The sequence below is a fragment of the Osmia bicornis genome, chromosome 13 (assembly GCF_907164935.1).
Source record: "Osmia bicornis bicornis chromosome 13, iOsmBic2.1, whole genome shotgun sequence".
Taxonomy (NCBI): Eukaryota; Metazoa; Arthropoda; class Insecta; order Hymenoptera; family Megachilidae; genus Osmia; species Osmia bicornis.
The window spans coordinates 4,737,368-4,756,619 of NC_060228.1; the positions used below are offsets into that span (position 1 = coordinate 4,737,368).

At 41.1% G+C, this 19,252-nt stretch overlaps 1 protein-coding gene across 4 annotated transcripts in view; it reads right to left on the reverse strand.

Annotated features, from left to right (window-relative positions):
• LOC114877017 (calponin homology domain-containing protein DDB_G0272472) overlaps positions 1–19,213 on the reverse strand; it is an 85,034-nt gene extending 65,821 nt beyond the window's left edge. For 3 of the 4 annotated variants that reach the window (XM_029189083.2, XM_029189081.2, XM_029189086.2), the window contains exon 1: positions 18,897–19,213. The gene's annotated coding sequence lies outside the window, so the exon portion shown is untranslated. The remainder of the gene's footprint in view (positions 1–18,896) is intronic. The other variant, XM_029189087.2, reaches the window with a different exon arrangement.
• Between the last annotated feature and the right edge of the window lie 39 nt (positions 19,214–19,252).

Genomic DNA, 19,252 nt, shown 5'->3' on the forward strand with positions numbered 1-19,252 from the left:
GCCGATTCAGCGACGCGCATTCATCAATCGGCTGGATGCTGAAACGCGTGATATTCAACAACAACGCTTTTATTCCTCGCTCAACGGTGAAGCGAACCCAACCCTCCATCATGGTGATTTTCTAATGCCTAAGCGAGATCTTGATTAATATTGTGCTTGTTGAGCCACGCGAAAGAAAAGAGCGAACACTGACAAAGAAGGATTAGACCTTTTTGTTACTCTTCAAATTGAGCAGTTGCTAATGGATCTTAAAGATTAAAAGGAGTAACCCTTATTTTTAATTCAACAACCGAGTCTAAAGTCTTATTAATAGACTTCTGGCAAGTAAAATGTTGAAAAGAAGTTCAAACGCTTTCTTTCCTTAGTAACCGAGTAATAATACCGATCGAATAGAATTCCAGGAATCTTTCGAAGAATCGATCAGTAGGTTTTTATAGAAGACCCAGACAAAGGGGTTATTGGCACGAGTGGTGCAAAGAACGACTCGCGAACGGAGCGTGTCTGTCGAACGGCAATTACCGCAGAATTGGCACCTCTTAGTACTATTTTAAAGAATTCTACGAATGTGCTCCACCAGCTCGATCAAACTGTGTCAGCTGTCGACTATAAGTAACGAATCGATGCCTCGATGTCCATTTAAATGTATCCTAATCGTGTCTCGATTTAACTTTGCGACTTATGCATTTGAAAGTGTGCCATTCGTTAATTACCAAACCTGATCAAGAATTACAAAATTATAAAAGTCATTAATTTTACGAAGAAAATCAAATATATGAGACACTGGCAATCGAAGCGTGTAAACTCAGCTCTATCCTCCGACTAAATTACCATTTAATTAAATTACAAATGTGATCCAAGTCAGTCCAAGTGAAACTTATAAATTGTGTCACGAGTGCGATGCGATATCACAGGGCAGGGTGTTAATTATCTCGTACAGAGAACCGATCAACCACCGTGAAATGTACCTCGATTTTTCATTCTGAACAAGCAAGATTAACGAGGAAGAAACGGTGCAAGAAAGAGACACGAAAATCTGGCAGACGGTGTCTATTCGAAACCGGTAGTCAGCACCGGGCTGACACTTTTGTTCGGTTACTTTAAGGCGATGTTAAGAGGGAGCAAAAGGCATTTGGCAGCGAACACAATCGATCGCATATTCCATCGGTCGTTCTCCCTATAAATATAGATCAGGGATGCCAGGTACATCGCGTCAGAGGCCTCTCTTTGGCGATACTCCATACGACCGTGCTCATCGTGACGACGACCTTTACGATTCAGCCCGAGAAGATAATTATATTGTGCTTCATTTCGGGATACCGTGAAACCGAAGACTCTTTTAACTTTGTCACCCGAGCTGCACCGTACACGGGAAAATCAATTTCTAATACCGATATCTTCCTTTGATCAAGTGTCAAATATTTCACGCCGTTCGTCGTCTCTGCCGGAAATTGTACAGTACCGAGAAGCGAAGTGCAATACGAGTTTGCCTCTAGTTACATGCTTAGCTAATGCAACTAATTGCACTTGAGCTTCTGCAATTAACGCTTCTTCTGGTTTATGTAAGATCCTGTTATCCACTTATGAACACTCGGGTATAGTAATGCATAAAATTAATACAAAATGTTATCTTTTATAATTGTTAACATGTACTTTTTCTTTGTATCTGATCTTTAATTAAAATAGATTGGTATGAATATGAATACTCAGGATTATAAATAACAAAAATTCATTCATCTTTCCTTTCATAATTTCATTTCTGGAATTACAGTGAAACGTTTTAAAGTGTTCTTTATGTTCGAAATAAAACAGTAAGTACTTGAAGGTAATGGTCTGCACGAATTAGTGGCGATATGTTTGTGCCTCTTTAATTACCGTCGGGCGTGTTATCGTGCCACGTTATTTTCCAACTTGAATAATACCGAAATAATCGTGAATCAGAGAGCCAGTTTGTTATCTTCTAGGAGACACGGCGCCAGAGTGTAGTACCAGCTTGAGAACTTGAAGACGTTCCAATTCGATGAGTAGAACGAACATTGCACTACTCATTTCTTCGTCTGCTATCCTAAATGGTTATTAATCGTATCCTCGAGCTTAATGATTTCATTGCACACCTCCTTGCATAACAGATTTATCGGCAGACTCTTTAACCATGCTACTTCTATGCTGAAAACTTTCTCGAATAAACGTGTGGAATCTAACATGATTTGATGACAGAAGTATCGCAAAATGGCACTCATGGCACATCAATTTAAACCTCAAAATTTACTGCAGATATTTACGGGAACAAAGAACAAACTTCGGTCCTTTAATGAATCAGACATACACAAATTTAATCGTTGAAATATTGAATGAGCTCGGTGATTGCTAAGTCACAAACATTGTAGTGATTCATAGCTAAGAAAATAGATACAAGGATAATGAAGAATAATGTCAATATCGTTATCCAGGATTAAAGTCCACCATTCTACCTTGTTTAAATAATCCTCAAATACATTTGAAACTTTCCAATTCTGATGTTTATTCTTTCGGAAGAAAGAGACAAATTAACAGACATCTAGAAGAGCATAAGTAAGATGGGAAGAAGCTGAGACAGAGATACGTTATGTAAATCAACGATAAACTGGCGCCACGGTGCATTCTTTCTCGAAGCAGCAACGAATGCAACCGCGAAGCTAGAAAAATGACTGCATTAACTCTCCCCGAGGATTTATCGAGGCGAGGTAGCCAGGCAACGAAATTACCGTTTCGTTCTTAAGAACTGAAGGAATCTCTCGAGCGAGACAGCTCTGTTTACTTATACCGTCGACCTGGCCTGTACTTATAAGTCATTAGAAACATTTACGAGGCACACCATGAACACTGAAACCCAACGAAGAATGTACCCGTTGCGCTACGCAAGGAATCTTTAATCGATGCAAGAAACTGTGTTACTTTGCGCAACGACTCTGCTAAGATATTCGAGCAGAGGCAAGCTCAAACGAACGATCGTTAAATTTTAAGAACACTCTTTCGTTAATCCCTATAACGTGAAAAATGATGAAGAAAAATGAAGAAAATTCTGATATAACAAAAAAGTCATTTGACCAATTACACTCGTGCCATTCAATTTACTAATTAATGCGATATTTAGGAATATTTTTCCCCCTTTTAAATTGTGCTGTTGATGTTCGAACGGTGCATTCTACGCAGGATACGCATACGTAGTGGGTACGTAGCTCTTGGAATAAATCTTGAGCCGTGGGAAGTGGGCTCGCAGGAAAGTTCTTTCTCACATGCACCCGTTAGCGTTCATTGATGCAAAGTTCAAAGAACGAAACACTGAAACGATACTTTAATCTCTAGCTTGTTAAAAGAATTCAATTGAAAACTGAAACAAGGATGTTGCGAGGAGATTCAGAAAAATTCACAAAAACATAAGAAATTTATACCAGTTGCCCACAGAAGGATTAGAAAAGAGTTAAACTGCATCCATCAGAGATAATAATCCCAACGTTCACAAGAAAGGAACGAGTTCCAAGAGAACGAGGCTTGCATGCAAATGCACCGAGTACCGATGCAACAAGGAACCAAAACAGCTCGTCACCCATTGCCAAGGGTGCTCCTCGACTCCCGTTATCGAGCGACGAACCAAGCTGCCTACAACGTCCTTGAAGAATCGTGGTTACCTTTCATCTAGCAATCGCGACGACTACCACGACACAATGCAGTGCCATTCTAAGGCGTGTACTATGTATTATAAGGCGCAACGCGTTTCGTCACGGTGTCTGGAACGACTAGCAAGAGGAGAAAGGAAGAGTATCGAATATCTGGAACAAGGTGGGTCGTGTAGGTAACATACAGAGAGGAGAATGGAGTACTCTCCAGTGTCGATTCACGATAAAAGACAGGTGCCTCGATCCTTTACAGCCCGTTATTCTACCTCTGCCCGAGGCTTGACCACAGGATATTCTGAAATTTTAGGCTAACTTTGTCTCACACTTCGCGAGACAGGCTACTCGTTAAAACGTTCACGCGCCTTATCGTCGAACAGTGTTACAAATGCATAAAGGAACTGCATCATTAATCATGGAAATGTGGTTAAGCTAAGGCAAATATCATCGAGATAAATCCGCGACTAAAGAGATCGCAAACTAACCGTGGAAATATTTTCTGGTATTAGAATCAGTGGTAGTACGACTTCCAAGTTCTTCTAGGTTCTCCATTGGAATTGAGAGTACGTAAAGGCCGTTTCGTGTAAATCGGGTTCTTACACAAGGTGGTGCACGTTACCTGATGTAATAAAGAAACACACGCACGTTGGTGCACATACAGCCGCTCACGTAATCGTTAGACGGCTTCCACGCCTCTAAATGTCATTTATACAGGTTACCTGCAATATTGCTGTTGCGTAATTTTTTTTTCTCGTTCCATTGCACGAATACGGAAAACTTTCAGGTGAACAATTTTACTATCACCCGACATGAGCGTGGAAGGGACACTGAAAGTCTCGAGAACCGCGGTCGAAACAGCGAGGTCAATTGCTTGGATCGAAAAACAGCCATCGGTGCATCGGTGCATCAAATGTAACGTTACGCGAGGAAAACATTGAACTTGCCCGGCCCGAATGTTCCGTGAGTCTGCTCCAGATTCTTTCCAGAGGGTGTACCGGTGGACCAGCAAGAAATGTCGTGGCATTCTCGTGCCGTCCTTCACCTCAAGACAGTGGGGAGCAGTAGCCCTCGACCGGGACACGTTCGGTCGCGTTTTATTTTCATGCTTTCGGTCGGCGCTCTCGCGCAATTGCATAACGGTCACGCACACGCACTCGCGCACCGATGCATGCATGCATGCACGCACTACCGACACGCATAGTTGCGCGATGCACCGCTGACTTTTCGCCCGCGTTTGTTCCCCGTTGCATAAGAATGCGCCTGTTGGCACCATGCGAACAGAACGAACGGAATATTAACACATTACGGTCCCTCCGCGCGCTTACGGATTGGCAAACTACACGTACGCCCTTGGTGCTGAGAGGGTTAATCCCGCACTTTAACCACGATCGTTCAAGGTCTCGATACCTGACATTAGAAAATTATAAATATTCATGATCGGTTATAATTGATCGATCAATCGGCCGTCGAATCGACGAAGGATCGCGTTTTCACCGGCATCAATCTTCCAGCGAAACAGCAGTAACGATTTGCTAACTCGCACGGTATTTCGCGGGAACACCGTGTTAAAGATCGGCCGACAGAAAATATCCTTGCGTCAACGAGGAAACTAATGACGGCAACCTATAGGCTCGATAATTCGTCGTGTAAACGGCATCAAACGAATCGTTCAGTCACGGTTGTGAACAACTATCGCCCGGTCCCCCGCTTGAGCAATCTCGGATACCAAGCACAGAGACCTTTCGGTTAGGTTCAACGTATGCCGAACATGCAACAACGTAACAGACGTAGTGTCCAGTCATAGGGTCAGATATTCCTAGTGTTACGTAAACCTTGTCTAGTTCGATTTATAGCAAGCATCTGTTGTCCTAATGCCTCCCTTTCTTTTGCTTTCTCCGACGTCGGAGAAAAACACTGCTCGTCAACCTCGGTCTCAATTCCCTCGAACTACTTGTCAACAGTGTGAATCTAGGTGAATTTTTATCGCGTTTCTTATGCACACCAGGTGTGAAAGCAAGTTTTTCCCTTCATCTTGATCAATAGATCTTTCACTTTTATTTTTATTAACGTTTGAATATTAGATGCAAAGTGAATAGTTATTAGGTTGTATTGTATCAGATGACCGACTTCGAGAGAAAGTTTGACACGATTCGATAACATTATAATATTGCAAAAGTAGCACTTGTGCTATATTAATTCGAAGCCTAAAGTTTGAAGAAAGTGACTGAATGTTTCATCAACCAATTTGCAGCTTAATGTTGTCGATTAGCACGTAAGCGATTGGAAGCTGGATATTCAATAGTAAACAACATTGAGCTGTAAATAAGTTAATTTATTACTAATCATGCATTACTTCTATTTACTGTATACGCTACTTAACGATGTATTCATGAGAGACCACCTGACAAGCGAACAGCTATTGCCAATTTTCTTAAAAACACTTCCAACGTGATTATTCGATTAAAATACAGTCCATTAAAATGTGACAACTTCGTCTGGCACATTATCGACTGCATCGTAGCAGTTCGAGATGGTTTCAAGGCGGCAGAAAGGCGCGAAATTGCATAATCATCGACGCATAGCGGTACACTGCAGCAAGGAGAGAAGCTACCTGCAATGACTCAACTATCCTTCTAAAAGTAATAGTAAATGCTACGATAACGAGTTACCAAAACGAAAGATTCAAATAAGAAAATTAAACGCGATCTGTCACGTACTCGCCAGAAACCGTAAGCTTTATTTTACACGCTCGAAACGAAGCTAGGGTATGCTAGACATGTTCCGTAAAAGTGCATAGAAATCTTACGATTCGTTGTGCACGTTCTCCATTGTATGTTAAAACATATAGTTAGACCGTGTCGTGAACAATTTTCAGAGCTTAAGAAGTTTCTAAGCGTCTGTGAAAATTTTAAATTAGACAATGCTTATTCGTTACGACAGCGATGGGCAATAAGTTTCTCAATTTGAAAATTGAAACCCACCGAGGAGAATGTCGGCTGAAAGAGGATGCATTCCAAGAGGAAACGCAAGAGATACGTGACATCAGCTAGACAGCGACTTCCGACTCTATTTAACTGTACTCTCTATGCACTATTTAACCGACACGAGTCTAGCCTCGCGGATTGCAGCTCGCTCTGCACTCCATGCAATTCCACGTTCCAGATTTGTCGTCGGAAGGGTCGTGTGTACATCGCGTCTAACGTGTCTCGTTTCATTCGGCTGCTGAAGAAACGGGCCGTGGGTTTGACGTTAAAAGCGACGTCTTGTTGAAAAGCGTTAACTGTCAGCGTGTGGCAGTTACTCTAACTGTGCCTCGCTGTACTTACGTAGAAATCAACCGTTCCGGCGAGGCATTGTCATTTTTCTCGGTTGCCCCTCGTGTAATTTACGTCGAGGACAAAAGAGGAGGATTCCTCTCGTGCATGCCGTCGCGACCTCCGCGGATTCCTCGACGCGGAACCAAGACGAGACGAAGAAACACGCGAGCGCGCGAGCGAACGCACGAGGCGCAACGTCAGGTGCATGTGCCGTGACTGCGACGAGAAGCAGGTGCATCCATGTCGTGGACTCGTGCCAACGGTATCGCGTGTGTATGCGTTTTTGCACCTTAAGGACCTCGAGGACGAGGTCAATGACACCTTAGTATCGTGGACGATGACGACACCCATCCAGTGGACCGATTATTTCATCCGATCGTCTTTCAGATTCTGGGACACGTTCAACCAGCTCACCTAACAGCCTTCCTCGTAAGGTTTCTTACCAAGGATATTTTCTGTCTCATCTTTTTTTTTCTCCAACGTCAAAGTAGACGAGTGGATTTTGTGTCAGACTTAATAACATAGTACTATTTCAATTATTTACTAATTTTTACTAATTTCAATATAGACTAACAAGGGGAACTACCTAAGTGTTACACTCACTTATTAATGAAACTTTGCCAGCTTGTAGAGCTTTGCCAACATTTTTTTTTTAATAATAATTTGTCCCTTTTTGAATAACTATTACATAAAAATTATCATAAAAAAAAAATAAAAAAAATGGAAACCAAGGATTCGAACCGAGGACCTTTAGATTACGAGTCATGTGTTTAACCACGGAGCGGATCCATGACTCGCAATCTGAAGGTCCTCGGTTCAAATCCTTGGTTCCCAATATTTTTTTTTTTTTAATGATAATTTTTATGTAATAGTTATACAAAAAGAGACAAATTATCATTAAAAAAAAAAAATGTTGGCAAACATTTGGCAGAGCTCTACAAGCTGGCAAAGTTTCATTAATAAGTGAATGTAACACTTAGGTAGTTCTCCGTATAAGTTCAATTATTTTACTAGTTCTGAACTGTTGATTCGTTAATTAATAAGAAACGTCCTCTCGAATTTTGACAACGCACCAACGCTGCCACGGAACAAACAGCAAAATTTGTCAGGTGTTTTGAAATAACAATCGGCGATAATTATTAATCACCGAGGGCAGGTTTACATACACGGTAAGTACATCATGTTCCACATCGCTTCCTCCAGCTGTCCTCATTTGCCACTGGCTCATTTTCAACGTTTTCCCAGCTCTTCCGCCATGCATCGAGACAATTTATTGGCGTACGAATGACATTAATTGTGAACGCTGTTACGTTTCTGCCAAATTCACTGACATTGAACGATGAATAAGCGGGTCCCGTGACACCCTGACAGCCAACACCTACGGCCTTCTTCTTCTGATCTCGCGTAGGATGATCACCTCGGCAAGAATGCATTCCAACGTCCCAATGACACACGAATTTATTATTTCGAAATTTAATTAAACCCACGCCTTAGTCTTACGGTTACTACAGATCAACAATTCTAGTTTTCAATTGAATCGTCAAATGCCAACTCTTTGTCACCGTCGAGTCTAAATTGAATTTATATTTAACGTTTTAATTTTGTTGGACAACGGCTTTCGAAAATCCTTGCAAATTTTGATACGCTCTGTTTAATTAATATTTAGACGATGGATGAATACTTGACGGTATACTTCATCTCGTGAATCCAAGACTGAACAAAGAGAAGAATTATTTTCTAGCCCGGTCGTGTGTATCCTCGAACGAATTGATCAAAAATGCGCGGCACGCTGTGTCAACCACAGGAAGTGTATTTTGAATGGGCAGGAAGAGTGCAGGTAGGTGAAAACGTTGCCAGTTGAAATGGGTGAAAACAAGATTTGAGAAGGTACGGAAAGGCAAGTAGGTACGTGTTCGAAGAGTTAAGCAGGTCAGTCGGAAATAAGCGCAAAGGCTTCTGGCAACTGCCAAAAGGTTTAATCGTCTGCGAATCGCATTGTTGCAGTTCCTTCAAACGTTTTAAGACTTTCTCGGTTCGACAAATCGACAGTTCAGATCTCTGAGCATTGTGCTACCTTACTTTCGTGCATCCAAGAAAACCAAACCAAAGATTGAACAACAGAGATAGTGTTACGAGTGCAATTTGCAAAGAAATTTAGGCCTTAATCAAACTTTAAGCCATTTAAAGCGCAACTACTTATTATTTTAATATCTAATATCATTCACAATTAAAATTTCAATGGAATTTCAGAGACGCTTCATCCAGGCGTAAAAATTGTAATTAATGCCGAAGAGAGAACATTGAAACGCGTGAAATCATTCGTTCCAGGATCCTGGAATTCTAATAAACGTTTACCATATCGAAACTATGCCGCCTTTCTAACCGTTGGAATGCCACAAGAAAATTGTACTCGCTTAAAATCATGAAATGTATAGTTGTCGATCGCTACGAATCGTTTGTCCGACTGTGTCTAATCAGACTTTAATCGGTTCTGAATTAAATCCAGATTATGATTAACCGTGTGCAACACGCTTTCACTTCCATGAATGAGAAACAATTACGTTATATACGGAACGAATGAAAATTTGTTACAAGGCATATTGAAATGCTGACTATTGAAAGTAGAAATATCAATTCGTTGAAATCCAATTGGTTTTACCATCGTTACACGACAGAGCAGACTATTGTGAACTATTGCCACCGGATATCCGATGCTTCCTGTACAATTCTATGCGATTCATTGTCCTATTATTCTATAAAGCTTGGGGAAGCCTGGCGATTGCACTCGCGAAGCGCTTCAAATTCAACAGTAAAATCCTACCTCCTGTTATATTTTCAAAATCGTACAAGCATATTTAATTAAACTGACACACAGTCCACGGCTGTTACATCGAATACATTAACGTTGATATGAATTTTAGAGGGGCATAACAGTTGTTTGTATGTACGTATCGCTGTTAAACTCAATTTACACGAACGAACACAAGTTCTTGCACCAATTCACCGAGCTCCAGTCATATTCATAATCATGTCACGTTTCATGGTATAAAGGTGAGGCAAGCACCTGTTACTTTGATAAATTATTCCCTCCACCAGGATCTTATCGTCTGGGTATTACGTACGATGGAATTTTTCGACCTCAAGCATCCGACGAAGCACCCTAACGACCGTCTCCCTGTTATTGATTGAAATGCTCCCCACAGATTCAACGTTTCCACAGGGGATTCACCCCATCAGACTACAGTTCTGCAAGAAGGGATTATATCCCTTGAGCAAAAATTAATGTTTCTCTTGTTTGCGGTTCAATTTTCTGCAGCATTTTCATTTGTTTTCTTGGAAAGGAAAATTTAAAAAATAAACTGCTAAAGTATTTTTCACGAACATTCTCTGACACGAGTACCTAACGTGTTGTATTGATCGTGATACTTCACATCTGACGTTCGTAAGGGGGATTCGCCCTCCATACTTATGTATTAGTCCAAGTGGTGTACAAAGTTAGGAAGGGTGGCATATAATGAGAGAAGAATATCGTGTACTATTTACAAATATGTACCCTTCCTTTCCTCTAATACCCAATGTAAAAATTTAAATACTAATTTCCAAATAAATCATATCATAAAGAGCTGCTGGCGTTAATTTAAGCACGAGGGTGAACAACAATGCACTGTATGCAATGTGCATACATTATCTGCGAAAAACCTACGCAGTTTCCTAAAGGCTGCTACGATCCCGTAATTTCTCTCATTAGCATTTTTCTACGGTGTAAGGAGATCTAAGATTTTGTCAGGGTTTTATTATATCTTAGCCTTACTTCTCACGCTACTCATGCGAGTACTTATGAAAAGGAAATCCTTTGAGAGCGGTACACTTACCGCGTGGGAGACTTTTTTTATGTTATAATGCGTTTTCATAGTATGAAAAAAAAAGAAAAACAAACTGTTCTTATTCCAAGAAAATTCCCAAATTTAAAATGAATTTTCTTCGGTAGAAATTAATATGATTTTTAAAAGATTAAAACGCCAGTGACTTGGAAATTTAAAGTAACGTTCTAACGAAGAGGTGAAGAAGGTTCAAAGCAGCCTTTGAAACCGCGCTAACCGCGAGGAAATGGAAAAGAAAAGTGGTTAGAACTTGTGGGTGTGAAACACGACGGGGAACACTGTTTGCACGAAACGAGGAAAAAGACACAGGTTACAAAGATAACGCTGCAAAGAGGACAGTACGCGCCACACCTTTTCTCCTAACAACTCTTTCAGCTAAGGTAACACTTTTCTATGGAACATCGAGCAAACGTGTATTTCTTGCATTCCATGAAAAATTATCCAGAAAATAGAATTATCTCATTCATTATACCGTCGTAATTAAATTCGTGATCTACAGTTTTATCGAAGTCTTAATTTTTAATAACGATCCGTTTAATTATTTCTGCGAAATTTCGTATATAATCTACTGCTGTAAAGTGGGCTAATTAAAAAAAGGAACACGGTTAAAATCAACACTGGAACGAAAAAGATACTAAATTAAAGGAATACGAGCGGAGAAATATAAATGTGAGACATAGATGCGTAATTTTGGAATGACTAGACGCATGCAAGACGCCCTAAAAATTAGTCACGCCAACAGTAATAACAAACATGCTTTTTTTTTACAAGCAGAAGAATTCTTTTCTTCTATTGATTACCGGCTATCATTCGATGCGATCACGATCGAAGTGCAAATTTCACGGAATGTCTCGGCGGTATCGATGCCATTCGTTCCGGAAGATCCGTCGAAAGAATGCAATAAGAAACCACGCTGCGAAAGAAATGCACGAGGCTGTTCACACGAGAAACACGAGAGAAAAAAATCTCTTGCTGCAATAACACCACAACGAGGACACCGTACGTATAACGCCTTCTTCGTCAAGGATCTTCTCAACTGTATCTCGTTAATTTACACCATGACAATGTGCGTGTATGGAAATTTCCATTTTGCCTTCTGATCCATCGGCATTTTAATTATCACAATGATTCAGCGAGAACGAAAGTCGTATCATTCTAACGGATAACTATGTCTAATTGCAACAAATTGGAAATGAAAGTTTATTTACTTCCTACTCCGGATATTTTACAATTTCGTTCGCAGAATACGGTCACCTATGTCTCGCCTTCGTTTTCGGGTTGAACCGGATTAAACACTCGCGATAAGATTCTAGATTAAAGACTGACAAGACGAACAGATGTACCCAAGTGTATACATTGCGCAAATGTAATGACTGGCGTCATTAACAAGTGTCAGACGTCTTAAAACAGATCAAACACAGTCTTGTGATATTTGACATTGGAAACGTTTCAGCTGTTTTAGCGAAACATAGGTATTCAACGGTATTTCAACTAAAATTAGATTTATCAGTTTCCTACACTAGGAAATAATATTTCATATTTCTAGATAAATTCCACCGAGGAATGGTAAACAAAAATTCCACGTCTTCTGGTATTCCTTAACAGTACTAACGATAAGTTTCTACACAATGTGAATGCACGCAGGTACCATAAATGGGACACGGTTGGAAAGAAGAAAAAAAAATGGAATCGTTAGGTTTAGAAAGTTGGCAACTTTCATGAATGGACAAAGTTATGATCGACGAAACTTCCATTGATTTCCCACTTAGCGAAGTTACAGATGCAGTCAGGTGCATCCAGCGGATCTTACGATTCCGTTCGCTTGGGATGCGCTCCAGAGAAAGTCACGGTAGATCGAGCAACGACTACCGTGCAATTTAATAGACCGTTCGAAAGTCAACGTTTCCGTGGACACAAAGCACGTCGGTGCTCTCTTTAACCTGAACACTCGGAAACCATGAAAACTCTTTGATCCTTGCTTTAGTCCCGCTTCGAAAATATCTATCATTAAGACCGCTGAAATTTGTTCAAAGTGACCGCATCTTAAACGACGTGACTCTTTGTAACCCATAATTAGAAATGACCTGGTTTTTCAACTAACGAAACACTGTCAAATCATTCGAATTCTATTTTAGAATTTAATATTGTTAAAAAAATTAAGAATTACAGTAACAGATAATAATCTGTAAAATGAAGCTACACCAAGCTACACCATTCAAGAAGTTAAACAAGAAACTTTCACGTTTCGTGTTTTACAATTTCATTACAGTTCAATTTGTAAGTGGAGGCAAAAAGCAACGTCGTACTCGTGAACATTCGCGTGTAATAGATGTTCCAGACATGTTTTCCGTTTCGAGCGTAGGCTTTGGAAGAGAACAGGGAACACAATTCCCATTGAACTGTGTTAGAGACTTCAACTATAGTGGCGCCTACGGATGAAACAATAGACAAGTTTCTGTCACATCAGTCTATACGTTCGAATCCTCCTACATACATATATTCTATATGCTTTCAAGTAGCTATGGCAACGTCTGTCTGCTGGTACAATGGAGCAACAATGATCTTGCGAACCTTAACCCTCGCAAGATGAAGGCTGAGTCATTTCAAAGTTAACGTAGAGTCATTTAAATGAAAGAACAACTAAAATTTCTGTACACACCAAGGATATTTCTGACTCTTATCGACATTCCTCGCTTATCCATTTAATTTAATCCCGACTGCAACATCCATATAATTCCATCAGACAAAACCATTACCATGCAAATCCATTAAATCTTATTAGTTCCAAATGAGAAATAATCTGACCACCCCGTTCCAAAGTCCCCCATTCAAGGTCGAAATAATTGTCACAAATGATCTCCATCGCTGTCGTCAGCTCTAGATCTCCCAATATCCTTAAACGAATCGTTCTCGATAGTGGATCAAGCATCATCCTTGGACGTCAGCAACCGTAACTCGTACTCTCGCAATAAATACCTTTCTCATTACCGCGGCTCGTTGCATCGATGCAACGAAATGCATCGCTCGTCACGGCGCGTCCTCGAGGATTCTATCTCGAGGTGAAATCGCGCGTTTACAATCGCGATTGATCTTCCGACTGCTGCGAGATCGATTAATAAAAACGAGACAAACAGACTCGGGATGATTCACGAGGAAATTTTGCAACGTCACCTTCGAACCGATCCTTTGTCTCGCTATCACGGACTACAGGAAAAGAACCTACGGCACTATTACGCGGTGTCCTGACTAATTCGTTACCACTCTTGTTAGAGCTTTTTACGCGTTAGCGAGTGTCTGGAAGCACAAGGAGAACTGTGCGTTCTCCTGGTACGTTGCGCTACGGTCACCGTCGTGCATCGACCTCCTCTGGTCTACTTGGACGAACCTAAGTAAATTTATTAAGTCGATAGGGCTCCCGTCCGCCGGAAAGTATAATAACCGTAAAGCAAACAGCGACCAATGAACCCCCTCAGTCGTGTTACTGAAGATAATCTATTTCTCTGTACATTTGTTCTCGAGAACCGAGGTTCGTGTATATCATAGCAGAATTTATGTTAAAATAAAGAAACTTAAGAAATTTCAAATGGTTTGCGTTTGTTCTAATAGAATGTATCAATGTCTCTACAAACTTTTGTAACATCAGTGTTTCTGATGCACACTCATCAATTAGCTCGCTAATTAGAAACCTCAGAATTGACACTGCAGATGTGTTCGATAAGGATCTACCTTGCAATTAACGAGCAGTTCGTATATTTTATCTGAACGAGCTGCAAATTGTAACAAGCCGAGAACAGAGAGGACAGATTAAGAGCAAACTATAGGATGGCACGATATCTGCTTTCTAAATTTGTATCAAACGGCGTCACTTTCACCGCCTGAATCGATAAATCGCAGGATGTAATCCATTGGTCTCTGTAAGAGAAAAGCAAGTATGATCGAGGATTTTTCGTAACCATTTCAGCTGCTAAAGCGGTCTGCGAGGATCGATCAGTTCTGAAATCAAGTAGTCGATCGGTTGGTCTATTACGGTAGGAAGGATTCAAGACTATGGAGCTATGAGATTAGAGCAGACGATCTAGGTTCTGGTATCAAGCTGTTTCGCCATAACTACTTGCTGTATATGTACAATAGTCAAACTTTGTATCAGGCTTTCAATCGTAAGCCTTTCCCTACGTCACGTCAGATAAAATCAAGGAAGAGAGCGGAACTGACATTTTCTCGATCAATCAGGAAGCAAATTGGTGAAAATTGTCATCGTGGTTAACCGTATTACAAATCGTTTCTCATCGATAACTCCTAACCAGCACAAGATGAACCCTCAATATTCTTGAAAAAAAAGTAACTTTATTTACCGCTGCGAAGTCACGTTCCTTGCAAGAGTAATATTTAATCATTCGTGCCTGAAGGGGTAAACATTTTTACCACCAACGAAATACGTTCAACAACATGAGAAGTGCTTTCGTTATTCTTTTAAATTCCTCTCCAAAACAACATTAACAATTCCCATAAGAGTATGCAGGTTAAAAAATTGAAATTAATCGAGCAAGTAGCTGCCACTTCATGAAACTCCCAAAAAGATCACCGCGAAACCTAACGAATCATCAAAATTATGCCACGTGCCATAAATATGGTCCGTCATAATTACCAGCTCGAGGGGTTAATCATGATATATATCTCGTCCCGACGTGGAATAATTTCTCGGTGCTTCGCAAAGACCAAACGACGGACGGGTTACAAAGTATGCAACAGCGAAAGCTCGCCGAAACTTGCGTCACGGGAAATCCTGTTCTCCATCCATCCACGCATATTCAACCCTAATGCATCAGCACAGTGAAGATGTACAAGTTCAGGTTTATCCAGAGTTCTCTGGGACGTTGTAACGGCACTCGAAACGTCGTTCCTTCGCGTCTCTCTCGTTTCGTCTCCTCCGGCAAGGCTTTTCTACGTGGTCCGCGCTCGACGTACGCACGGGGCACGCACATCCGTTCACCTACACGCTCGTAAACACGGAGCACCTCGACGACCGGTTTAATACGGCACCCAACAAACACGCGTCGACAAACGACAAACGGTATACACGTACAAGAGAGCTTCCTTGGGTTTCGTAAAACCCGCGTGTTTCGCCTCCCTCTGCCTCGGTCGAACCCTTTGGAGGACGGTTTTCAAAGGGAGAACAGAGCCAGAGGGAGCGGCGAATTTACGAGCGAATCGGCGACTGGCAAGTTTTTAAATTATTCGGAAGCCAGAGGGATCCTCTGGAAGCTGAACCCTCGTTCTTTATTATCCTGCAGGTATCCTGGGTTTTACTATTTCTTTGTTTTCGAGGGTCTTTGTTATTTTTCAGAAGAGTTAAATTCAATGTTCGAAAAGTAGTTCACGGACGTCGAGGAATGTTTAGGCATAGGCGTGGTCGGTTAAAAGCTTTCTTGTTTATTTCGTTTATGCAAACGCGATTAAGCAAACATGTTCCGAAACAAGAACGCGTAATGATTGGTTCAATATGCAAAATTAATACGAGGATCAATTACGTAGAAGGAATCAACGATGCATTTAACGTGCTACGTATCGGAGATTTTTAGGGCAACAAATAAATAAACCGTACGCGTTGGAACGTTTCAGGTTTACCCGACGATTCGCGATAGTTTTACGTAACATTTACCTACAACTATTCACCGGCAATGGAAAACGGTACATCGGTTCGACGAATATTCATGATTCCTTCGTGAGCCAGGAGATTACAAAAGCGTTTCGTTCGATTAAAGTTTAATGAGAGAGCACGTTTCCCTCGAAACCGCAATCTGGTTGCAAGACTGCCAAATGAATTGTACGGAATGACGATTAAAAAATGCCGCTGCTTGGTTTAAAATTAGTCCCTGCCAACGGTACTTCGACCGAATCGGTTGCTGAAATAATTGTTTCCACAGTCTAGTCACGATCCATTTTTAACTCTAGTGAAATTTTAAACCGGTCGCAACATCCGCCGAAAATCATTCTGGTTTATTTTCTGAATGCGATGCGAACGTGTGTTGTATATTACGATACCAAAGAATTTTAACTCACGGATAATTAAAAGTACAAATAATAATTTTATATACCCAATTACAATAAAGAGGACAAATACACGTTTCAGGCCTTGAAATTTCTAATCAACAAGGTTCTATTTATTGTCAGGAACTTCTTACTCAGAATCATTGCCGATGTCTTATTTCAGAGAAACAAAACTCCGTAATTGGACATAGCTTCGGCTATATTTCTCGCGTTTTGTTTGCGGATTAGTCAGACAGTGACTACGTGGGGTGCCCTACGAGACATCTTCTGAATCATTCGCGGAGCCCGAAAGTTTTAGAAGCTAGTTTTAGACGAGCGTCTCCCACGGGGTGCACCTCGCCGGAGGATTTAAACGGTGTTTACCATGCGACAAAGACACTTGTGACTAACAAGTGGATACGTAAGGCTCGCTACAAGTATGTAACTCTTGTACACGTTGCTTCGCTCGGGTAAACAGACGAATTTAAACACTCGAAAGGATATTGCGAGGCGTCTCGATAACTTATCTTTGCGTCTGCAAACGCTGCAGTTTCGAGGCGATAAAAAGAGTACCGGGGAATGCATCGTGGTAAACAAGAGGATCATTTAATCTTCTTCAAATTGATTCTCGGAATTCTGATTTATTACGATAAGATTATATACTTCTACACGTCGACCCAGCGAAAAAAGAAAAAAGTTTTCAAAATTTGCCTCAAACAAAAAACATTTAATCAGCAAACCTCTGTTTGCAAATGAAAGAGTAATATTTAGGAATCCTTGACGCTATTTGCAGTTACTTCCTGGATTTTTCGCTAGCTCATCACTAATAACAAAAATAACAACGTAAATGCTTGCAACGATCGGTTGAAAGTAAGCAATGCTACCGTAATTTGCTCAATGTAGCACTGCAGACCGCAACAAATTAGCGTAGTCTACTAAAGCAACTGATATACAGTTGGAAGAGAACAGTGTAAAGGATGAAATACACGGTGACGAGAAATGAAAATGGATCCAAGAGACGTTAATAAACTATGCTCTACACATCGTTCGCTATGTTTCTCAAAATAACGAAATTCAATTGGAAATTCAGAGAAAACAGACTGCATGTCTGTCCGGGTGAATTACACACGGCACCCTGGCAAAATATAAACAATACTCCGTTGAAAAGTGTCCAAGAGGCGAATGTAACGATTTGGCCGGACCGGCGGAATAACGTTTCGCATAATTTCGGGACTGAAGGTAAACCGTCGTTTAAGTGTCAACGGGTAGTTTAGCAGAAAATTTCGCACGATCCCGTGTTGGTTGTCATAAAGGGTGGCCACGGTTTAACAGGGTAGACGCAAAAACGTCTAGCGTCACGATTTAAACGGCCATTCATTATAGATCACAGACTGTAATCGGCCATCAGTGCGTACCTATTTCGTTTGAATACTCTGAACATGGCTCCGATCGATAAATATACTCTCTATTTCCGGCATCTCTCGCGAGGCGTTAACCTCCTTCTTTCCTCTTGTCCGCCTCTAAATCATGCTATCCCATTTGCTGAGCTAAGTTTCTTTAAGCTGTGGCTACGAGCAAACTGCTTCCTACACTTATCTTTTCGTCCAAACGAAACAACCAAGAGTTGACGTTACGAGAGTACACAATATCGAACGGTTGAGAATCGCTATCTGAATTGGAATCTTCGACGGATGCAACGCGAGTTCCAGAAGCAGTTCAAATTACCTGCACAGCAGGTAAACTGGTATACGCGATCAATTAGACGGCTGTTTTGAGATAATTCCGTTTCGAAGATTCCGGAGATCGGATTCGGTTCGCTGACTTCGAATCGTTTTGTAACTACACCGTTTTAGAAACGATTTTAGCGATTGCGATTACGCCATTACGAACTACGGTCGCACGAAGCGCGACTCAAGGTTTCGCTACGATTCTGTTTACGCGACGCGACGCGACGTTTCGTAGGTTAGTTGATTCCAGGATTGGAGTAATTTTTAAAGAGACAAGTATTTAAATGAATCTACCTTTGATAGAAGATCCCGTTGCGGGACGTCGAGTAATCCACAGGGATGCAGAGGGTAGAAATCCACAAACTGAACAGCCCCGTCGTCAAGGAAGTTTGTCCACCAACAATACGCACTGACCGTACGCGATGATAGCACGAGGGGATTACTGATCACTGAAGGGATTATTTTATTTGACACGAGAGAAAAAGAAAGTGAAAAAGAAGCGTGTACGCAGCCACCTACGAGGACGATTATTGCAAACAACGCAGACGAACGAAGTTAACCGAATGAACCGGCTCACCGTGAAGGACTGACGATTCGATTCGATTACTGCGTGCTCCGTCCCGCAGCCTCTACGCTCGGCTCACCGCGGT